The sequence below is a fragment of the Antechinus flavipes genome, chromosome 3 (assembly GCF_016432865.1).
Source record: "Antechinus flavipes isolate AdamAnt ecotype Samford, QLD, Australia chromosome 3, AdamAnt_v2, whole genome shotgun sequence".
NCBI lineage: Eukaryota > Metazoa > Chordata > Mammalia > Dasyuromorphia > Dasyuridae > Antechinus > Antechinus flavipes.
The window spans coordinates 282,408,489-282,429,103 of record NC_067400.1 but is presented as its reverse complement, the minus strand read 5'-3'; the positions used below and the strand labels follow the sequence as shown (position 1 = coordinate 282,429,103).

At 33.8% G+C, this 20,615-nt stretch overlaps 1 pseudogene; it reads left to right on the top strand.

The window, feature by feature from the left end:
• Positions 1-18,299: 18,299 nt before the first annotated feature.
• Positions 18,300-19,651, top strand: LOC127557915 (4-trimethylaminobutyraldehyde dehydrogenase-like; annotated as a pseudogene).
• The last annotated feature ends 964 nt before the right edge of the window (positions 19,652-20,615 follow it).

The window sequence follows — 20,615 nt, the reverse complement described above, 5'->3', positions numbered from 1 at the left end:
AAAGGATGACATCAGAGCAGCATCGGGTAAATAGCCAAGGCCTATAGCCATTGACACAAGAAGCCTAAGACTATATTCCTTCCACCTAGAAAGCAGAGCTCAAATTGAAAAAATAGAAAGTTACTGTGGTGACAGGGGAAAATAAGACACAAACTCAGAAGAGGACAATAATATCAAAACCCAAAGATAAATGGGAAATGGTCTCAAGCCCAGCCCAGAAAGAATTCATAGAAAAGTTCAAAAAAAAAGCTTTAAAATTATATGAGTGGTAGAAGAAAGAATGGGAAAAAGAAAGTGATACAAGAGAATTATGACAAAAAGCTAATGGCCTGGAAATTGTTTAAGAAGTAGAATTAGTCAAATGAAAAAGATAATATAAATATCCACTGATGAAAATAACTCTTTTAAATCAGTTCCAATGGAGCAGTAATGAACTGAACCAGCTACTCGCAGTGAAAGAACTCTGGGAGATTACTAAGAACCATTACATTGAATTCCCAATCCCTATATTTTTGCCTGCCTGCATTTTGGATTTCCTTCACAGGCTAATTATACAATAGTTCAGAGTCCAATTCTTCTTTGTGCAGCAAAATAACGGTATGGTCATGTATACTTATTATGTATCTAATTTATACTTTAATGTATTTAACATCTACTGGTCATCCTGCCATCTAGGGGAGGGAGTGGGGGGAAGGAGGGGAAAAATTGGAACAAAAGGTTTGGCAGTTGTCAATGCTGTAAAACTACCCATACATATAACATAAATAAAAAGCTATTAAAAATAAATAATAATAAAGATAAAAAAGAAAGAAAGAAAATAACTCTTTTAAAAATTATATTGGCCAAATGAAAATGAAATACAAAAGTTACTTGAGGAAAACATTACATTAAAGGTTAGAATTGGGCAAATGGAGGCTAATGATTTTAAAATCAATCAAAATCAAAAGAATGAAAAAATAGAAGAAAATATAAAATACCTCATGGGAAAATCAACTGACTTGGAAAATAAAAGCAGGAAAGACAATATAAGATTCACCAGAATACACTAAAGCTGTAATCAAAAGGGGAACCTGGAGAGCATCTTTTCAAGGAATTATCAAGGAAAACTTCCCTGATTTCCTGGAAACAGAGGGCAAAATAAACATTGAAAGAATCTATCAGTCCCCAAATAAAAACTCCAAGGAACATTATAGTCAAATTTCAGAACTATCAGGTCAAGGAGAAAATACTAAAGGTAGCCAGAAAGAAACACTTCTAATACTGGGGAGTCACAATGAAGATTACACAGAACTTGGCAGCTATAACATTAAAGGATCAGAGGCCATGGAACATGATATTCTGGAAAGCAATGGAGCTAGAACTATAACCTAGGATCACCTACCCAGCAAAATTAAACAAAATACTCCAAGGGGGGAAATAGAAATTCAATGAAATTGAAAGATTTCAAGCTTTCATAAGGAGACCAGAACTAAACCCAAAAATTGATCTCCAATATCAAGATCCACAAGAAGCATAAACAGGTAAAAATGGAAAAGAAAACATAAGGGATTCAACTGAGCTAAAGTTCTTACAGCCCTACACAGGAAAAATGATATTTGCAATTCTGAATTATTGTCTCGCTAATAGTACAAATAGAAGGAATACATACACACACACACACACACACACACACACACACCCCTATGCACAGAAGGTATGTTTATGAAGTGAGATATTAAATGTGAGATTTTCAGGCAATCAATCAATTAGGTTTGTTTGTTTGTTTGTTTTTAATCCATGTTGTCCTTAAAATTCAATTTCTTGGCAAAGAAAAGCTCTCGATCAGTATTGCCTTCAAATAGAAAACCAGGTATTTAGCCATTAAATCCATGTCTGAAGAATATGGTTAAAATAAGAAAAGATATAGCCATTTTGCTGGCACATAAAATTTTCTCCTGCATCAGCACCTTTGAAGATGAACCCAGAGGAACATATTTATATACATGTATACATATGTACAAACGTGCTGAATACATATTCTGGCTAACATTTTATTGACAAAGAACTATGAGGAAATTATACAGTATATTGTTCTTCCTTTACTTATATGATGAAAGTAATTGTGTGTTGAAAATAAATTGTTGATTGTATCAAATTTTAAAATTATTAGCTAAGTTTGGATTCTAGTCATGAAATATGACATTTTAACATATTTGTTGCAAATTCAAATCTATACATTATTTGAACATGAACAATTAAATATTAAGGGCATTAGTTTTTAAGAAAAACTATCATGGTTAAAATAAGCAAGTGATTAGTCTTAAAAACAAGTGCATATATCAAGTATTTGATAAGTATTCTACTCAAATTTTCCCTATAATTCATCTCTAGTATGGCATACAAAGGAAAAAAAAAAAAAAAAACTTGGTTTGGATGACTATGCATATGTACTTCATTTCAATGCGAGGACTGTCTCTACTTTTCATTTATATCACCAGGACTTGACACAGTGCTTTGCATTCAATAAGTACTTAATAAATGCTTTTTAATTCCTGCATGAATCCATTCATTCCAAATGCAAAAAAAAGTTAAGAAATTTTAGTCTCTATGGTTGCTGCTTGCTTTACCTAAACAATTACTTTTTAAAGGCAGAACAAAAAAAAAGTTCATTGAAAAACACCTAAAAAAACTTTTTTCAGAGTGTGAGGGTATTTAATGAGGATCTGTGTTAATTTTCAAGAGAAAAGCAGGAAAAATATATTCTAAAAAACTCCTTTGAAACACAATTTTAAAATATTTCCTAATGAAATTGAAATAAATATGGCAGTTGAGATGTGAAAAGCTTGCTTAATAATGCCTTGGAAATTTCCTTATAACCCCAGTCCCAAGGATTTATAAAGCAATTTTTAGAGTAGTAGTTAACTCCCAAGCTAGCATCACTGGTACTTTGTGCCCATAAGCTATTCTGATATTATAATTTCATTGAAACTTCCAGCAAACACATAAAATCAAAATTCACAGGATTTTGGGAAATCCTGCAAGTTAATTAAAATGCCATTTCCACTCAAAAGTATTTATTTTCAATCTTCAAATAGTCATTTTATATTCTCTACCTGACCTTAAGGAACCACTCAATTTTCATATGTACCTTTAAAAAACTGACATAGCAGATGTATCTACCCAAAATTTGGAGAATAATTCAATTCTGTTCAAGAGAAGTTGATTGATATGTTTTAGATTCATGGCTAAAGACATTCAAAGTTTTTTTTTAACTAACCTAATACATAGTTACCTTAGAGATAAAGGAAAGGATGGATATAAATCTGATTTTTAAAAAATCTTTTTTATTGGCTGCAGTCCAGGATTTAAGTGATGACTCACTCCAGAATTAGCTGTATTGTTTTAGCCCATTGCTTTCCTAGAGAGAAAAAAAAGCCCTCAGATTTTGTGAGGGTTCCATGTATTTTTATCTTTGTTATTTTGGATGCAGTTGAATTTAAAAATAGAAAATTGCTGATTCAATGTATAAAATGAATTCTTCAAGAGAGATGTAGTTTTAATTAAACATGACATAGTTCTTCCCTTGTGGAAAGATGAAAGTAAAGAGAAAATAATTTTTCTTTGTCCAGCCCTTCTCATTACTCCTCTACCTCAAATCTTAAGATGAACTTATCAGAGGAGCTATGAAATATTTCTCCTAAGTCTCTTTAAGTATTTATTGTGGACTTGTCTGAGAGAGAGCTTCAGCAGCTTCTTCTTCTGAATGTAAGAAGATGGGGGCAACTGTGGATCTGTTTCATGATTGTGATACTTTACTGAAAAACACTGAAGGGGAAAAAGTCAATACAATGTTCAGTTATCAGAAACTATCGCCAGATCTTCATGGTGTCATGTAAAAGCAAGTTAGCTGACCTAAGAAAATTCAGAAAATAGTAGGTAACTGAGAGATTAACATATGTTCCAGGATATAAAATAGCAATGTTAAAATGACTGGGGACCATGAGGACAATGAATCATAATCAATTCCTCTCCCTTGGATAACATCTTGGACTACTAAATGAAGAGAAGTAGTTCCAATGAAGGACCAACCTACAGACTATTTCCAAACACCTATCTCTGAGGCATCTAAAAAAGAGAAAAGCCGAGCCAGGATGCTGCTGAGCATAGCACTGAATCTGGATTGAACATTGGGGTATTGAGATTGCACTAACGCTAAATTAGGAAAGTTAAATCCAGAGGCAACAAATTTTCTGTTTAGCTCACTCTCACTAGAATTCTCAAAGTAATAGAAGTCATTCAGAGCATCTATCAACCTAGGGATAGCAAGCACCTGCAATATCCCTAAGTGTTCCATGGGCAGAGAACTGAAGTCAATAAAAGCAAAGTACCTGAGAGCAAGTTTCTTCTCTACAAACAATAAATTACCAAAAGCAGCAGTCACATCAGAAATGCTGGGACTATCTGACCAGTGACTAGGTTAATAAATGAAACATAGAGCATAATATGAGAAGATGCTATCTTACACAGCACAGAGCTGCCAAATGTCCCTGGAGGGTATATTGCATTCTGAGGAATATGGAAAGCAAATTATGGGGCACTTGTGCAGTTATATGGCCTGTAAATTTAGTGTGTATGAACATTATATTTTATATCTGTCAAAAGTTAATGTAGTTAATATTCACATTTCACATACATATGCACATATATTTTGATTCAGATTGAGATTTTCTCATTTTTGTGGTTCTGATACTTATGGTATTTATTATTCCAGAGAATATCTTGGTCCTTCAACAATTCAACAATTATTATTTTCCTCTTCTATTAGCACTATTATTGTTTAATGGATGTAAGATAAGGTTGACCTGAATTGATTTGCTTTGCATTCCTCTTATTATTGATGCCTAGGAATAAATAAATATATATAACCACTGCATCTTCTAGTTGCCCCTGAAGTATTTTTTAAAATACTTTTTAAAAAATAGTTGGTGGTTTGCCATCTTTATTTGAAAAGTGCCTTTTCATAGCCTTTGACTACGTGTCTCTTATAGCAGAGTTCTGATTTTTATATATTTTATCAGCTTTTTATATATCTTATAAATCAAATATATTTGCTATGAATAATTTTTTCTAAATTAATTGATTTGGAGGTATAGTCAAACTGGTGGAGTAAAGGCAAGGACTCATCTAAACTAGCTTCCAAAAATCTTTAAATAATTATTCTTAAAATATTAATAAATACAATAAATAAACAAATAAAAATAATGATTCTAAGCAAATTCTGGAGCAACAGAATCCAATAAAAAGAATGAAATAGTTTTTCAGCCAAACAACTGAGAAATTCAGTCTATTTCATGATTTTCTTGCATTGCTCTCATTTTTACCAGGCTGAAGGTAGATTGCAGTAAGGCTCAGGCCCTACCAGGACAACACTCACCCTAAATAACCAAGAACAGGCAGCAAGGCAATGGTAGTTTCCAGACCTCTCAGACCACAGACAACAGGTAAGGTTTGTTGCATGAGGCTGAAAGTAAAGCACAGTCTGGCACAGGCTACACAGGCCATACCAGCAGTGGCTTGGCACCACAAATCAATAGCAGGCATTGGAGACCACTGAATTTGGAATAGCAGCTTGTGACTTCTAAAGCTCTCAGCCCATAGATGGTAAGAATATTAAACATTTGGTGAGAAGGAGATTATGGGGGTTTCTTTGCTAGCACTGATGCAGAACTCTGTTTCATTCCCCATATTCAGATCTAGGTCTCAGTCCTGATGGCAGTCCCGAGCACTAGTACATCAGAGCTTACAGCACAGTAGAACAGGGACCATCCTCACAATTCCAGGACAGAAAAAAATGCCTATGGTCATTTACAGGCCAGAGCACAGGTCAGAAGAGTAGTAAACACATTTCTTCTTAGATTATACCAGCTTGGAAGCACTAAAAACTTATAGGTTCCTTGGAAGTATCTCTGCTAACAGCTACACAAAACCCCTGAACCTTAGAAGGGTGTACCCTCTATTCTGGAAGTAAATCCTTATTTTAACATTTAAAAGTGAAGTAATAGGCTGGGGAAATGAGCAAACAACAGGAAAAGATTCTGACAATAGAAAGTTACTGTGGTGAAATGGAAAATCAAAGCACATACTTGGGAGATAACAAAGTCAAAAACCTCCTAAAAAAATATGAAATGGCCACAGGCCAAGAAAGAGTTCAAAAAAGGATTTTTAAAATTAAGAGAAGTAGAGGGAAAATAGGAAGATAAATGAGACCCATGCAAGAAAATCATAAAAAACAAATCTTCAGCTTGGTAAAGGAGACAAAAAACACTGAAGAAAAATAATACCTTAAAAACAGATTAGACCAAATGGTAAAGGATGTACAAAAAGTCAGTAAGAAGAAGAAAGCTTTAAAAGATAGAATTGGTCAAATGGAAAGAGAAGCCCAAAAATTCACTAAAGGAAAAAAAAACTCCTTTAAAAGTAGAATTGAACAAATTGAAAAGGAAGAACAAAAATTTCACTGAAGAAAATAGTTAATGATTAGAATTGAATAAATGCAAGGTAATGACTTTATTTAAATATTTATTTAAATAAAAAACAATAAAACAAAACAAAAAGAATGAAAAAAAAAAGACAATGTGAAATAACTGACAGAAAAAACAATTCATCTAATAGATCCAGAAGAGATAATTTTAAAATTATTGGACCACATGAAATTCATGATTAAAAAATTTTTTTTCAAGTTTTTTTCCCCATTTTCAGCTGCTACTGATTTACCTTTCAAGAAACTATCGATGAAAACTGCTCTGATATTCTAGAACCAGAGGATAAAATAGAAATTGAAAGAATCCACTTATTACCTCCTGAAGGAGATCTTAAAATGAAAAATGTATGTGACCAGAAAAAAAAGAGAGGTAGAATGGGGTAAATTATCACAATCACAAGAAAAAACTTTACAGAAGAAGGAAAGAGGGAAGAGGTAACAGGGATGAGTGAACCTAATATATATTCACTCAATTGGGTATAAAATCTATCTTATCCTAGTAGAAAGAAAGAGGGATGAGTTAGAAAGGAATACAAATTGGGGAGGGGGGTAGTCAAAATCAAAACACTTTTGGGGAGGGACAGAATGAAAGAAAAGAGTGGAACAAACAGGGGGAAAATAAAATTAGTAAGAGTAATTATGAAAAATGAAACAACTTTTCTTATTCTCAAACATGTGGAAAACTGAGTCAAATTTATAAAAATAAGAGCCATTCCCCAATTGGCAAATGATCAAAAGATATGAACAGCTTTCAGATGAAGTAATCATAGCTACCTATATTCATATGAAAAAATGTTTTCACTATTGATTAGAGAAATGCAAATTAAAATAATTTTGACATGCTACCTTATTATTAGATTCCCTAATAGGACAGAAAAGGGAAATGAGAAACATTGAAAAACATGAAAAAAATGAGACATTAATGATGCATTGTTAGTGGATTTGTGAACTGATTCAATCATTTTGTAAAGCAATTTGAAACTATGCCCAAAAAATCTAAAACCAAGCATATCCTTTGACATAACAATACTACTACTAAATTTGTATCTCAAAAGATATATTTTAAATCCAAATTAATTAACATGATGCTGTCTTTTATATTAGGCATAAATCTAATTTTTTGAGACTGCTTTCTAGTAGTGTGATTGGCATGGCATCAAATCTGTAAATTAATTTAAACAATATCACTATTTCACTATATTGGCTTGGCCAAAACCACAAGAATTCATCTCTCTCCAATTATTTCCTTTTATTTCTATAGAAAGTATTTTGTAGTTGCATATTTTTGAATATTGAGGTGACCTTAATAATACCAGATACTCAATATATTCTGATGTTAATTTGAATGGAATTTTTATTTTCTAACTCTTCCTTTGGTGGCTAAGTAGTAACATATAGAAAGTGTATTGGTTTCATAGGTTTGTTTTATATTCTATTAATTTTAATCTCTAACATCTTTAGCTGATTCTCTAGGCTTTATTATTTCTTATTCTGTTAATCTGAGTATTTTTTTATTTACCTATTTATTGACATATAATTAAGAAAACAGTTTCTATCAATTTATTTTATTTCTTCCTGATCTGTGATTTTGTGTGTGTGTGTGTGTGTGTGTGTGTGTGTGTGTGTGTGTATTGAGATAAAGATAGACTTGGTTCTCTCTTTATAGAATTCAATTAATTAATAACTTTGTTTAGATTTGTCTAAGTCTGAAAAGGGCACATAAAAATTAACCAAATAATTTTTTGGATTTTGGTCTATTTCTCTCTGTAGTTAAATTGGATTTTCCTCTAAAAACTTTCTATACCATTCAGTGCATATATATTTGGTGTTGATATAATTACATTACTTAATGATTTTTAAAAAGCACAATGTAATTTCCCTGCTTTTCTCTTTTTAATCAACTAATTTTACTGTTACCTTGTCTGAGATCATGATTGTAACATCCTTTCTTTTTTTTAACCTAAGGTAAAATAGATTCTGTCTTATTCCTTTTTTTAATCTCTGAGTGAATCTTTATGTTCAAATGATGTTTTCTATGAATAATATATTTTTACATTGCTTTTGAATCCATTCCACTATTTTCCTCTGTTTTATGGATAATTTCATTCCATTCAAATTCATAGTTATGATCATTAATTGCAATTTGTTTGTGTCATACCTTTCAAATCCTTCCCTTCTTAAACCCTCACCCTTTCTTTTTAAAGGAAAATAGGAAAGTAAAATCCAAAAGAGCTTTGGATTAATATTTGTTATCTATAATTGGAATAGTATGTTACCACACAATTCTTTCTTTTCATTTAGCCCAGGTCTTTCTTTTTCTCTTTACAATTCCTACTTTATAATCAATCCCTTTTAGATTGTTTCAATTGTATCCATTCCTTCCTGATTTCTACTCTCCCTTAAGTCCCTGTTCCTTCTTTCTGTTCTCACTTCTGTCTCTATTGATTTTAATGTATTTAACATATTTCCATTCTACATTTTTTTGTGTGTGTTTCTATATATAATGAATCTTTCTTTTAGGGAGTATAAAGAATATGAGATGCTCTTTCTTCAAATGCATTACTCCATTTTTATATATTCTTCTGATGTTCCTCAATTATGGTGAATATTTTCTTCTTCAATCCTCTTTACTTATCCATGAATGCATTCTTTTTAAACAAAGCACAAAACTCTAACCAGGCCCTGTATTTGTTTTTCTTTGTTCTCTCTTTGGCTCTTAAAGACACTGAGATATGAAATGGACAATGATCTTTTGTTTTTGGCCTATTACATGGTAAACAGTCATAATTTAGCACTTCTAAATTAGTCAAAGGCATTTACATTTATAATTTCCTTTGTCTCCTGTATTTTGATTTGAAAGCTTCTTCTTGAATCCTCTTCCCACAAGTAATTCTTGAGAATCTTCTATTTTATTAGAGATCTTTCCTCTATTAGAGATCTATTTTTTTCTTTTCAATGCTAATTGCTGCCAACTCTTTTAAAGAAGATATTTGAACTGGGTATTGCTGTGGGAGCAATCTTCTGATAATCTAGTGAGTTCCTTTTTTTCCTTTTTCATAACCATTCCCTTAAATTATGTGGTTTAGACTCCTCCTACAAGGTAAACATGCTTTAGGAGATATTGAGAGAAGAGAAAAAAAAGAGAGGGAGAGAAGAAGAGAGAGAGGAGGGAGGAAAGGAGGCAGGAAAAGAAGGGGAAGGAAAGAGAGAGACAGAGAGATAGAGAGACACAGAGAGAGAGACTAAGGAGAGAGAGAGAGAAGAGAGAGAGAGAGAGAGAGAGAGAGAGATTTAATAGGTACTACAAGTGGATCATTATAAGAAATTCCTAGTTTAATAAAAGTACAGAAATCAATAGCATGCAACAAACTTAAAGAACAAACTAAGGGATGTTATATAAACTTACCAATTTCCACCAAAGGGAGAGATAAAAGGGGAAAAAAATGAAAGTGACTCTTGTCACTCTTCTGCTTTTCAAAGAAGAAGCCTTTTATTCATCCCTATTCATAGAGAAGGTAAGAAGTTAGGTGCTGTCTACTATCCCAGTCTCCAGAACAGAAGGGACACAATGTTCAAATATAGAAGAAAAATGGCATGAGAGCAGAGCTAAACCACTGTTCTCCTGAACAACTAAAAAAAGAGAACAAAGTTAAAAGAAGTTAAAACTTTTCCTATTTGCACCATAGTACATCAAACGGAGTTCCATGAAAGAAGGAATTATTTTTCCTTTCCTCAAATCCTCAGTGCATTACATAGTGGCCAGCACATAGTCAGCACTTAATAAATATTTATTAACTGATTGACTGATTAGTTGGATTCTGTTTTTTCTTACCTAATTCTACTTTGCTCTCCCTGCATAAGAAATGGAAATAATGCTTGCATTCTAACTTTAGTCAGTGAAAGTTCTCCCTTTTCCAAAGAATACTGAATTCAAGAGGACTCAGTTCTATCCATTACAGAAAATTGCTCTATCAATCTGGTCAACTTGAAATTTCAGAGGACACTCTATCTTAGGATCCATTTTTGTACATTAAGCCAGAGAGTAGGTGAGGTATTATGGCATCCTCTCAATTTCAAACAACTAGAAGGTAATTGGATGTCAACTGATAACTTACAAAATTGACAATTATTGAATTGGCAAATCACTAACAGGATGGGAACTTGGAGTAAATCATTTCAATCGCAACATGAATTTGAACTCAGTTGAAGCCAATCATATCATTCTTATTCTTAATTTGTTTTTTTGTGTATGTTTGTATGTATATGTCTGTGTGTCAGTGTATGTGTCTGTGTGTCTGTGTGTGTGTGTATCATTTGGGTCAAGTTTGTTTACAACTTCACATTTTATTTTTGATTCTACTATTGATGCCATTGTAAAAATTATTGACTTTTTTAGTCTGGTTACTCAACAAGCATTTATTAAACACTATGTGTGCCAAGCACTGGAAATACAAATACAAACATAAAGAGAGTCCATGTTTCCAAGACATTTATATTCCAATGGGGGAAAGAAAATAAAAAAAGAAGGTGAAAAGGATGGTGGGGGCAAAGAAAGGTGGGAAGGGAGGTACTTTCACAGAACATGGTAACGAAAGTCCAGAGAGTCAGGGGTAGGGACTAGTAGAGATATTTGGATATGCTGGGCATTATCCTTAGAATGGAGGTTCTAGAAAGAGCCGGTCATCAGAAAAAAGCTTCAGGACAGAGTATTTTCCAAGTGTGAGATTTGTAGGAGTAGACTGAATTTGAAGGCTGAGAAAACTTTTGTGTTAAGGTAGAGAATCCAGAGGATCAGGAATGAAACTTCAAGAGGAAATAACCGATTATCTATTTTGACCTTTCTAATAATAATTAAAATGGTTTGTGAGGAATTTTATTCTGGCTTTCCTGAAAAGTCCAGAATCCTGCCATTCCTAAAATCCCAACTTCCACTAAACTGAAAGTCTCTTAATTGGCAATATAAAAAAAAAAATCAAGCCATTAATCCTTGTCATAGAAAGAATACTGGCTTGATTTCTAGGGGTGAAGCCCTAGGTGGTAGAATAAAGGAAGCAACTGAGCTCTCTCAACATTCTCCTCCATACAACCTTACAATAAAGATTCAAATTGAATTCTGAAGTAGAAGAATAAACAAGAGATCAGATTGAGACATTTTTTCCAACCTCAGGCAATTTAGGAAGTCAGAAGGAACGATCTGTCATACTGGAGTGGGAACTAACCTAGAGCTCGTCTGGTAGCATCATTAGATGTGGACCTTAGAGGCAGCAATAGCAGTAATGGCAATTTCAGGAGCTTGCAAGCCAGAGATGTTAAAAAGATTAGCACCTGGTCAGAAAGAAATTACAGGAACCCCTCTGCTAGCACTTGACAAATGACAGGGTGTTAATAAGCAGCTCCATTATCTATACCCACTGCCAGGTCACAGTTGCAGGACAGAGAACATTTGCAGTCACAAAAAAGCAGGTTTCCTAAGGAGCAGTATCATTTTCAGTACCAAAGGAGTAGGGGCCCCTGAGGAACAAGCTGCTTTTTTTATTTCAAGGGATCAGGAGTTCTTCCTGAATAAAGACCAGAGCTCAGAACAGAAGTTATCACAGCTCTCCCTTTCCAGATCCCAAGCTTGGAAACTTTGAAAATGTCCAAAAACCCAGAACTAGCTCTGAAATCAACAGTACAAAAAGTCTGCAGCTTGGGACAGTCTCCCCCTCCTTCTACACATTCCAGGAACATTTGGACTTTAACATAAAGTCTACAATTAAGAAATAGACTAGAAAAAATGAACAAACACCAAAAAAAGAACCTGACCACAAAAATCTATCATGGTGACATGGTAAATTATGAAAGATCACAATAAATCATGAAAGATCATTATAGATCAAGGATATTGAAAGATCAAGATACAAATTAAACAGATGATGTCAAAACAGCTATAAGCAAAACCTCAAAGAAAAAATCTGTGAATTGAAATAAACACAGAATGAATTCCTCAAAAAGCTAAAGAATAATTTTCAAAACCAAATAAGAAAGGTAGGGTATTAATTGAGAAAAGAAATAAGAGCAATGAAAAAATTATTAAAAGATGAATAATATCTCCAATTGATCAATGGTCAAAGGATATGAACAGACAATTCTCAGACGAAGAAATTGAAACTATTTATAGACATATGAAAATATGCTCCAAATCATTATTAATCAGAGAAATGCAAATTAAGACAACTCTGAGATACCATTATACACCTGTCAGATTGGCTAGAATGACAGGGAAAGGTAATGGGGAATGTTGGAGGGGATGTGGGAAAACAGGGACACTGATACATTGTTGGTGGAATTGTGAACACATCCAGCCATTCTGGAGAACAAGTTGGAACTATGCTCAAAAAGTTATCAAACTGTGCATACCCTTTGATCCAGCAGTGTTTCTACTGGGCTTATACCCCAAAGAGATACTAAAGAAAGGAAAGGGACCTGTATGTGCCAAAATGTTTGTGGCAGCCCTGTTTGTAGTGGCTAGAAGCTGGAAAATGAAAGGATGTCCATCAATTGGAGAATGGTTGAGTAAATTGTGGTATATGAATGTTATGGAATACTATTGTCTGTAAGGAATGACCAGCAGGATGAATACAGAGAGGACTGGCGAGACTTGCATGAACTGATGCTGAGTGAAATGAGCAGAACCAGGAGATCATTATATACCTCAACAACGATACTGTTTGAAGATGTATTCTGATGGAAGTGGACCTCTTCGATAAAAGCCTTAATTGATCAAAGATGGACAGAAGCAGCTACACCCAGAGAAAGAACACTGGGAAATGAATATAAACTGCTTGCATTTTTGTTTGTCTTCCCGGGTTATTTCTACCTTCTGAATTCAATTCTCCCTGTGCAACAAGAAAACTGTTCAGTTCTGCACACATATATTGTATCTAGGATATACTGCAACCCATTCAACATGTAAAGGACTCTTGCCATCTGGGGGAAGGGGTGGAGGGAGGGAGGGGAAAAATCGGAACAGAAGTGAATGCAAGGGATAATGCTGTAAAAAGTCACCCTGGCATGCGTTCTATCAATAAAAAGTTATTAAAAAATTAAAAAAAAAGAAAAAAAATACAAAAAAAGATGAATAATAATTTGGCAAAACTGGCACACAAATGCTGAAGAAAATAACATTTTAAAGACAGAATTGGAAAAATGGAAAAAGAGATACAAAAGCTCACTTAATTAGATGTGCAAGTGAAAATTAACCACTCCATGGGACAAAAAAAAAATAATAAAACAAAGTCAAAAGAATCAAAAAATAGAAGAAAATATGAAATATCTCATTATAAAAACAACCAACTTGGAAAACAGCTTAATTAAAGCAAATTAAGAATTATTGAACTGCTTAATATAGACATTATATTTCAAGAAATCATAAGGAAAACTGCCTAGATATCCTGGAATCAATGGATAAAATAGAAATTCTTTCTATGGCACTAATAACTACTTGAAAAAGATCCCAAAATGAGAACTTACAAGAATATTGTAACCAGATAATAGAAATCAAAAGTTAAAAAAAAATACTTCCAGAAGCCAGAAAGAAAACATTTAAATATTGTGGAATTATAGTCAAGAGCAGATAAGTAGATAGCAGTGACCATGTCAGTGCAGTGAAACATTTAGAATATGATATTCCAGAAGGAAAATCAGCTAAGATTTCTAGGAGAACAGCCTATGTAGCAAAACTGAATATAATCTTTCGGGGGGAGGGAGGGAAGGGAGTGCAGAACAGACATTGAAATGGAATAGTTTCAAGGATTCCTGATGAAAAGACCAAAGCTGAATAGAAAATTTGACTTTCAAATACAAGACTCAATAGAGGTATAAAAAAGTAAATACGAAAGAGAAATCATAAGGGACTCAATAAGGTTAAACTGTTTATATTCCTGTATGAGAATATACTGTAATTCCTAAGTACTATATCTTTATTATAGCAGTTATAAGAAGACATATATAGACAGAGGGCATGGAAATAAGTTGGTAAGTCATCAAAGAGAAGATATCCAAAAAAATGGAGAAGTGAAAAAGAGGGGCATACTGGAAGAAAGGGAGAGGGGAAAAGAAGAATAGGAAAATTCTTATATAAAAGAATTATGCAATGAATAACTTTTACAGTGGACAGGAAAATGGAGGTGTTTACAATGGGTAATACCTGAACCTTACTTTAATTTGAATGAGTTCAAAAAGGGAAGAACATATTTGTGTCTATCTGCAAAGAAATAGATAGATAGAAACATATACATATACATGTATGTGTGCATATGCATTTATATGTGTATGTTTGCATGTTTACACATATACACACAATTACAATACAATTGGCTAATCTATCTTGCCCAACAGGGATGTAAGAGGGGAAGAAGAAAAGAGAAATGGGAGTGATAAAAGGGAGGGCATATTAAGGGGGGCAATATTCCAAAGGAAAACAGACTTTTGATGACTTTTTTTCACAACATGGCTAAAATGGAAATATGTTTTACATGACTTCACATGTATAATTGATTTCATACTGTTTAACTTCTCAGTAGGTAGAAGAGGAATAGGAATAAGGAAGAGAATTTGGAATTCAATTTAAAAAATATATATTTGAAATAAAGTTTTTTAAAAAAAATAGACAATATGAATAATTTTGTCAAATTGTCAAAGAACATAGACTTGTGCAAATGGCATATAGGCCAATAGGCAAATAGCATTGATGATGGAGGAGGAAAAGAGCCTCATCTAGAACCCAGCTTCTTAAACTTTGGTTCATGACCCCATATGAAGTCTCTAAAGTGAATGTGAGGGTTGTGAAATTATGATTTATTAACAATAAATATTTGTTTTGTATACCTATTTTGTATACCTTTATAATTGGAGTCATGTAAAATTCCCAAGGGCAAAAGGGATTGTGGATGGAAAAAGCTTAGTCTAGAGCATGAGTTGGGAATGGCAGCTTACTAGAATATCATAATGGGGAACACTAGGTAACTAGAAAAAGAAGGAAAATAGTGCTGGTCTAGAAAGTGACATTTTTGCTCAGGGCCAATTCTGGTATTTTGTGTACAACTGGAATGATTTTACTCTGATAGCATAAATGCTAGTTAACATTACAAAATATTTTTAATATTACAAAGAAAATTAAAAAGAGAATAAATACATCATCTTCATGAATACATTTCTCTATTGTTTTACTTTTTCTACTACATACTCTCTTTTTAAAATTTGTGCCGCTTTGTCTTTCAACACAAGTAAAAATAAGATACTTAGGTTCTAGATTTGTATTACATTTTTAATCAAATCATGTTTAATCAAATTGTGGCTGCAGAGGAGGGAGAAGAGGGCCTAAGAGGGAAAGAATAGTTGATTACTTAGTAACCTAGAAATAATTGTCTTTTTCAGTCAACTCTTATTTTATGGGGGAAATGTAACTCTAATTAAAACATGAACAGGGTGTTTTCAAGATTTTTCTTTGACCTCTTTAGCTTTTGGAATTTTTATGCCAAGGGAGACAGATTGCAAATGGGATCTTGGAGTTGTTCCATATCCTTATAAAGAATTTTAACAATAGTTAATTTAATCTGCCCTCTACTGAAACATCATGTTCACCTGAGTCATTCATGTTGTAATACTGAATCAAATTTTATTTCTAACCCCATCTATAGGAAGAATACAAGATGTTCTAAGAGGAATCTTAGTGGAATTATTCCCTTTGGCAGCTCATAGCCAGACACCAGATTAGAATTACATAGAGTTAATTATAGATGATCCCAGAGATCAAGTTCATTTTCCCTTCCCAATGTAATTCTCCTCCTGATTCCATTTCAGATTTTTCAGACTTTAGTCACCATTCCTTGTCTGCAGTGTTACTCTGGAACTTCCTTCAATGTCTAAGGCCTCCTCAGTTTAGAATATCTATTTTTCTCTTACCCTGGCCATCTTACCCTGAAATATCCTTTACCATGCCCATCTTCTTTTACCGATAAATTTCTCTAAGGGCCTCTCTTTTGGAGAGGGGCCCAGACTAGTCAATTTTTATTTTCTTCCTGGCTCTAATTCTGACTTTTTGGACCTTGTTGACAGTATGCCCCAATATAAAGAATTTCTTTGCTCTTTTCCCACTGTCTATCACATTTTCTGGATTGTCTCCACCTATCAGTATGAAAACTCCTTGAGAGAAGGGATTGTCTTTCTTTTTTCTTTGTATTTCTATTATCAGAACTTAGCAGAGTGAGTGGTAGATAGTGAGTTCCATTATTGCACTACTTTAAATGTTATAAGTAATTTTTGTTGAGCTAAAACCTGTTTATATACATTGATATTGGTTCTGTTCATAGGAGTTATATAAAAATAGGTCTATTCTTTTAAAATTACTTACTTATTTGTTTATTTTTAATATTCTTTTTTTAAATTTTGAGTTCTGCATTCTTTTCCCTCCAACTCCTGTCCTCCCATTAAGAAGCCAGGCAATATAATATCAATTTTACATATTAAGTCATTCAAAACATATTTCCATATAAGCCATGTTGCCAAAAAAAGCATGGAAAATAAAGTGAAAAAAAATGCTTAGATCTGTACTCAGAGTTCATCAATTCTCTCTTTGAAGATTGGTAGCATTTTTCATCCCGAGTCCTTTAGAGTTGTGTTGGGTCATTTTATTGATCAGAGTAGCTACGTCTTTCACAATTGATCACTGTTACAATACTGCTATGACTATATACAATGTTCCCAGATTTTTTTTCTAAAACCATCCCCTTTATGATATTTTGCAATAATATAGTATTCTATCACCCCAATACTATAACTTACTCACTTATTACCCAACAGACAAGCAAAGAGTGAAAAGAACATACTTTTCAGAGTATAGTATATAACCCAAGACAATATTCCAAATGTGGTTTGATCAACACAGCTTAGAGTGAAACTTTCCTTTGATCTGAACACCATTCTTCTATTAATAAAATCTAAAGTTAGATTATTTTTTTCAGAGGTTAAGTGTTAGTACTAGCTTTTATTTAGTTTAATCCATTTAATCACAAGATCTTTTTTTTCCACATGAATCACTTTTAATCAGACTACAACCACTCATTTATACTGAAATAATTGGTTGCTTGAAAATCTAAATTCAGAACTTTACATCTATAGCTCTGTTAAAGTTCATAACCTCTAGTAAGCAGAACCAAGAGCACATTTTACACAATAACAGTAAGAATATTGGAAGATAGACTTAGTTCTTCTCAGCAATGCCATTATTCAAGACAATTACAACAGACTTGTGAAAAATGTCATCCACATCCAGAGAGAGAATTATGGAGACTGAATATGGATCACAGCATCGTATTTTCACCTTTTTTTTGTTTGTTTGCTTTTTCTCTCTTGTGTTTTCCTTCTTTTGATATGATTTTTCTTACACAACATGACAAATATGGAAATATGTTTAAAATGATTGTACATGTATAACCTAGATCAGATTGTCTGCTGTCTTGGGAAGGGGTGAGATGCAAAAGGAAGAAGGAAAAAAGTGCAATATAAAATCTCACAAAAATGAATATTGAAAACTATCTTTACATGTATTTGGAAAAATAAACTATTATTGAGAAAAATAAGTAAATAAAGGCCATATCCTCCCATAAGGTTTTCCACAAGCTTCATCATATGTTATGTACTCATCAATGTTATGTACTCCTTACTTCCTCCAAGCAGGCTCCACTGTGCAGCTGCAGTTCTCAGAGCTTTTCTGCCTCCCCACTGCACTAATATAAATACTGTTGACTTCATGGTCCTGCAGCCCCTTAATTACTAAGGCAGAAGCAGAGTACAGCCAGTTGACAGGGGCACTGAGAAGGTGGATGAGCCAGCCATGGGACTAGTAATAGTTACTTTACATTGTTCTGGGGAGAAGGAAGTATACTTGGTGCTTCAGAGGGCAAAAGTTGTTTTTAAAATATGGAGGAAAAAAATCAGACATGGAGTGTTCCTGAATCATTCTGGAAGCTGCCAGGATAATTAGAGAATGGAAAGATGAAATAGCTATTGTGGAGACCATCAACAATGACAACTCTATCGTTAAAGCTCAATTAGATATTAATACTTCTTGGCAGTGCTTAGAGTATTATGGAGCCTTGGCTGTTTCCATGGCAGGTGAGCCATGTACAGCTGCCTGCTAGATCATTTGGATATACCAGACAGGAACCTTTAGGGGTATATGTTGGAATTGGAGCATGGAACTACCCTTTCCAGATTGCTAATTGGAAGTCTGCCCAGTTTGACTTGTGGTAATGTCATGATTTTTAAGTTTTTGCCCTCCATGCCTGTGTTAGTGTTGCTTTTGACTGAAATTCATACTGAGGGTGGAGTGTCTCCTGGGCTTTACATTGTGGTGAAATGGGGTTGCCAAAGGCCAGTTTCTATGCCAGCACCATGATGTGGCCATTTTTTTCCCACTAGTAGTGTGCCTACTGGCAAGAAGATCATGGAGATGTCCTCTAAAGTGTCAAATCTAAAGTGTTGGCAGCAAATCTCCCCTCATCATCTTCTCAGATTGTGTTATAGAGAATGCTATGAAGGGAGAAATGATGGCCAGCTTTTTCACTCAAGTTGAGATTTGCTGTAAGGACACAAAAGCATTTGTACAAAGAGAAATTCTACAAGTTCAGAGAGAAAGTAGTTAAACAATCCTAAAAGACAATGATTGAAGGCCTCTTTCTGGAAGACACAAAAATGGGCCTCCTTCATCAACCACATCTGCAATATGTCTTTGGGGTCATTGAATAGGGAAAGAATCTGAGACAGGCACATTACAGAAGATCCCAGAGTAAAGGATGTATACTACAAGGAATTTCGTGTACTAGGAAACTGAAAAGATTCACCTGTGTGCAAAAAACTATTTGGTCCAGTCATGTCCATTTTGCCCTTTAACACAAAGGTTTTGAACTTGTAGTCGGTGTCTTCACAAGTAATATCCAGGAGGCTCACCAAGTGGTGGCCAAACTTCAAGCTGGAGCATATTATGTTAACAACTACATTAGCCTGGTGGAATTGCCCTTTGGTAGCTATAAGATGTCAGCAAATGGCAGACAGAATGGCTGTTTAGCAACTAAGCATTATTCACAATGAAAGATAGCTGTGAACTCAAAATGGGTGATAGTTTGTATTCTAATGTGCTGAAGCAAAGATCTGTGAAGACAACACCACATAATAGAGACATAAGATGACTACTCTTTGTCCTCTTTAGGACTAAAACTTCAAAGGATTAGATCCATCAGCAACATTTGTTGCCTCTTTCTTAAAATTAGTAAGATGATTATTTTTTTAAAATATCCTAATCTCTCTCTGTTGTTAGAGGCAGATAGCTTAATAAAAAGTAGACAGTCAACTCTCCTGCTTAATACAGTTTTTCATCTATAGTACTGAACATAATTTTTTAACAATAGTCATGTTAAAGATTGCTTATTTTCAGAGCCATTATGGAAGTCTCTTTGACTTTATTCTTAAGATATCCTCTTCTGGCAAATCCTTAAAAGAAAGTTTTCATATGTTAACATAGGAATGAACAATTCATATTAAACTGAAGCAAATAAACCACAATGGAATTCCATTATATGAATATCTAGGTTATCTGAATTTAACCGTGTGTGTGTGTGTGTGTGTGTGTGTGTGTGTGTGAAAGAGACAGAGAGACAGAGAGACAGAGAGACAGAGAGACAGAGAGAGAGAGACAGAGAAGAGAGAGAAATAACAATTTTTTACTAGTTCAGGACCTCAAAGAATCTATTCCTTGGAAGAGAATGTACAATGGGTGTTGTGAATTTGCTGTTCTCTCTCTCAGTTCCCATATTCCTCCCTCTCAATTTGATACTACAATCACATCTCCCCCAGGCCCAGTGTGATTCTAGAAGGTCCTCTTCACTAGACATGCGGAGTCTATACCTTCTGCTTGGGCTGGTTAAACTAACAGGACAGATGGCCCTAATTGGCTCTCCTGACATTCCTAGTCTCTGAGGAGTTTTCTTTGTTTTCCTTTTGTAATGGTGACATAGAAAGAAGAAATTGTTATGTCATGGAGTAATCACTGTCTAAT